This window comes from Triticum aestivum, chromosome 3B, assembly GCF_018294505.1.
Source record: "Triticum aestivum cultivar Chinese Spring chromosome 3B, IWGSC CS RefSeq v2.1, whole genome shotgun sequence".
NCBI lineage: Eukaryota > Viridiplantae > Streptophyta > Magnoliopsida > Poales > Poaceae > Triticum > Triticum aestivum.
The window spans coordinates 832,862,673-832,867,508 of NC_057801.1; positions in this window are offsets into that span (position 1 = coordinate 832,862,673).

Below are 4,836 nucleotides of genomic sequence, written 5' to 3' on the forward strand. Positions count from 1 at the left end.
GCGCGATGGCATGGAGGCTTGAAGGAGTAGGGATCAGACGACGTCATTGAGCGTGCGGAGAATCCGCTCGTCCTTGCCATTTTGCTGAGACGTGTATGAACAAGTGGGAAGAAAACGTGTGCTGTTGGACTCAAGAAGAGAGCAATTTGCAACGTTGTCAAACTTGCCGTCATTGTCTATTTGAAAGGCAAGGATGGGGCAAGAAAATTGGGTGCGTACGTAGGCGTTGAAGCGAGTGAGTAGGAGGTGAACTTCGTGTTGGGGAACGCATTAATTTCAAAAAAAATCTTACGATCATGCAAGATCTATGTAGGTGATGCATTGCAACGAGAGGGGAGAGTGTCTCCAGGTACCCTCGTAGACCGAAAGCGCAAGCGTTTCAATAACGCGGTTGATGTAGTCAAACTTTTTTGCGATCCAACCGATCAAGTACCGAACGTACGGCACCTCCGCGTTCAGCACACGTTCAGTTCGATGACGTCCCTCGTGCTCTTGATCCAGTTCAGGACGAGAGTGAGTTCCGTCAGCACAAGGCATGGCGACGGTGATGATGATGTTACCGGCGCAGCGCTTTGCCTAAGAACCACGATGGTATGATCGAGGTGTGTAACTGTGGAGGGTGGCACGACACACGGTTGGGAGAGAAACTTGTGTGTTCCTGGGTGCCCCCTTGCCCCCGTATATAAAGGAGCAAGGGGAGGCCGGCCGGCCCTCCTAGGGCGCGCCAGGAGAGAGGAATCCTACTAGGACTCCATGTCCTAGTAGGTTTCCACCAAAGGAAGACGGGGAAGAAGGAAGGAAGAGGGGGAAGGGAAGGAAAGGGGGGGCGCCGCCCCCTTCCCCTAGTCCTATTCAGACACAAGGGGAGGGGGGTGCGTCCATCCCCTCTCGGCCCTTCCTCTTTTCCCATTAAGGCCCATCAAGGACCATTAGTTCCCCCGGAGGGTTCCGGTAACCCTCCGGCACTCCGGTTTTATCCGAAACTTTCCCGAAACACTTCCGGTGTCCGAATATAGCCGTCCAATATATCAATCTTTATGTCTTGACCATTTCAAGACTCCTCGTCATGTTCATGATCTCATCTGGGACTCTGAACAAAATTCGGTCATAAAAAATACATAAGTCATAATACATATCGTCATCGAATGTTAAGCCTGCGGACCCTACGGGTTTGATAACTATGTAGACATGACCGAGACATGTCTCCGGTCAATAACCAATAGCGGAACCTGGATGCTCATATTGGCTCCTACATATTCTACCAAGATCTTTATCGGTCAAACCACATAACAACATACGTTATTCCCTTTGTCATCGGTATATTACTTGCCTGAAATTCGATCATCGGTATCATGCCTAGTTCAATCTCGTTACCGGCAAGTCTCTTTTACTCGTTCCGTAATACTTCATCCTGCAACTAACTCATTAGTCGCATTTCTTGCAAGGCTTATAGTGATGGGCATTACCGAGAGGGTCCAGAGATACCTCTCCGAAATACGGAGTGAAAATCCTAATCTCGATCTATGCCAACCCAACAAACACCTTCGGAGACACCTGTAGAGCACCTTTATAATCACCCTTTTACGTTGTGATGTTTTGTAGCACACAAAGTGTTCCTGCGGTATTCGGGAGTTGCATAATCTCATAGTCTGAGGAACATGTATAAGTCATGAAGAAAGCAGTAGCAATGAAACTGTAACGATCATAATGCTAAGCTAACGGATTGGTCATGTCCATCACATCATTCCCGTTCATCAAATGACAACACATGTCCATGGTTAGGAAACTTAACCATATTTGATTAACGAGCTAGTCAAGTAGAGGCATACTAGGGACATTATGTTTTGTCTATGTCTTCACACATGTACTAAGTTTCCAGTTAATACAATTCTAGCATGAATAATAAACATTTATCATGAAATAAGGAAATAAATAATAACTTTATTATTGTCTCTAGGGCATATTTCCTTCACTTCGGACTTGCGACGAATAGGGAAAGCCCAGGAATAGTGTGTGAAATCATTAACACCAAGTAATATAAGTAATCGGATATAGTGGGTATGGGAGCATGTGCATAAATTACAATGACATAGCTCAAAGGAAAAGTAGTCTGAGTTGTGGAAGAAGAAAAAGGAAATGTAGTGTGTTTGCCTATTTGACAAGCATCGCAGTGGGTTGAAGGTCTTTTATTGAAACTAAACTGATAATAAGAAGAGGCCTCAGCGAGGGTGTACACTTCGGGGTGTGTAACGCCCCGGATCCGATGCGCCAGATGTCTTCCAGTTATTCGCCGTCGTTGCCATGTCATGTGCTTGCGTGTTGCACTTTGCCATGTCATCATATGCATTTCATATCATGTCATCATGTGCATTTCATTTTGCATACATGTTCCTCTCATGCATCCGAGCATTTTCCCCGTTGTCCGTTTTGCAATCCAGCACTCCTATGTCTCCCGGCGCCCTCTTTTACCTCTTTTCGTGTGCGGGTGTTAAACTTTCTCGGAATGGCCCGAGGTTTGCCAAGCGGCCTTGGTATAGCACCGGTAGACCGCCTGTCAAGTTTCGTGCCATTTGGAGGTCGTTTGGTACTCCAACGGTTAACCGGGTAACCGCAAAGCCCTCTTTTGTTTGCAGCCCAATACCCCTTTCAAAGTGGCCCAAAGCCCAGCAAACCCCCCCATGCTCTCGGTCGTTCAATCACGATCGCGTGGCTGAAAACCGCACCTCATTTGGACTCTCCTAGCTCCCTCTACCTATAAATAAGTGACTCCCTCCGAAATTCGCGGATCAATTCCCCCCGAAACCCTAGCTTCGTCCTCATCCCGTCGCCGGACACGTCCGGATCTCACCGGACGAATCCCGCCGCCGCTCCGCCCCAATCCCCACGCGCCACGTGTCCCTCCGCCGCCATCTCGCCCGCGCCCCGCCGCCGCGGCCCGCGAGCCCAAGGCAGGCCCGCCCGGGCCCGCGCGCGACGCCCCGCGCCCCGCGCCCCGCGCGCCCCCGCCGCCTCAGCTCCTCCCGCCGGCGACCAGGGCCCGTGCCCCAGCGCCGCCACGGCGCCTCGCCCTCGCTCCTCCGGCGCCCGAGCGCCACCGCCCGGCCCCGCTAGCCGCCGCCGCCTCCGGTCGCCGCCCCGCCGCCGCGCCTCCGCGCCCGCCGTCCGCCTCGCCGCCCCGGCGCACCGGCGCCGCCGCCCGCCTCCGGCCGGATCCGGCCCTCCTCGAGCTCCTCTCCGTCCTCTCCGGCGAGTCTCCGGCCCGCCTCGGCATCCGTGCCCAGTTCCAGATCGGATCTGAGACGGTTGACTTCTTCTCCCCCCCGAATTTTCGTCTAAGTCATTCATGTGTGATATATTTTGTAGCTTTTTCATCGCATCATAACTCTGCACCCGTAGCTCCGTTTCGTTCGTGTAACATGTCAAATTGTTCGTCTCGAAGAGTAGATCATTTCATCTCATTGCATCATTTTCATTTGAGCTCATCTTGATGCCCGAAATGCTGTTAGAAGAGGGCTATGTGATGTTAGTTTCAGATTCTTATCAGTACATGCACTTTTGTCATTTTTGCCATGATTGACATGTGCACCCTATGAACTTGAGTCCTACATGTGTTTTGATCTATGTCATGCCATCTTTACAGGGGTGCTTGCCATGTATTTTTGTGATCTATTTGGTGACTAGCACAAGCATGCAAAGTAGCCTCCGTGATGTTGCTGATTTCTGTGACTTAGTGATTTCTGCTAAGTCTGAGTCTGTTATATTTTGTTGCCATGTAAACTTGCTGCTACCATGAGTTCTATGCATAATCTGGAGATGTTCACTAAGGATGTTTTGTTATACATGTCATGCTCTATCCATTCATGCCTTGTGTTTCATTTATAGCCTGCTGTAGCTTGTTGTTATCTTGCTCCAAAGTTGCTAAATAATGTTGCTGTCAGCCTATTAACATTATGTTCAATTTTGCCATGTGTTTTGCTAGTGATCCATGCATCCTATGACTATGATATTGCCATGCTTAGCTTCATATTGATGCCATCTTGCTGTTTGTTACCTTATCATGCCATGTATTGCTCTGTGGTGAGTGATTCAAGCTCACTAACATGCCTACTTGTTATCTGTTTATGCCATGCTCTAGTTTTTCACTAAGTCTGGATCTGTTTATGTTTTTGCTATGTTCACATGCTTGCAATTGTATTTTCCGATCCCTGTTGGCTCATGGTCAGTAAGGGACTTTTGTTCTATAAGATTAGTAGATTCATGCTATGCCTTTGTTTGCCATGATAAGTTCCTGTAGCATGTTGTTTGATAGCTCTAAACATTGCAACCTGATGTTATTTCTGCCATGTCCTGTGAATTCTGCTAAGTCTGTGAACCTGTTATTATTTGCAATCTTGCCATGTCTTTTTGAGCATGTTCTAGTTGTTTTTGGAGATAGCTCAGTGTTCATGTTTTGTAATGCTTTACCTGTACTTCATGTCCATGCCTTTTGTTTTCACATTAAGATGCTGTAGCATATTGTTTTGATGCTTGCAATATGCCTAGTTGCTGTTTTGGACAGATTGTTGTCATGACTTGTATAGAGTGTATGTGTTGAACCGTTGCTCCGTTTTGAGTGTGCTCTATATGAAACTTGCTTGATTTTGCATGTAGTTTCATATTATCATGTTGCATCCTTGTTTTGAGGTGTTTGCTTGATGTTTGTATGCATTTGCATCAATGCCATGTCTAACTTGTTTTGCTCATATCTTCTAGGCCGTAGCTCCGAATTAAATGAACTTTATATGTAACTTGACTAGAATTTCATGTAGATCCTCTTGGTGCTCTTTAACTTGCTGT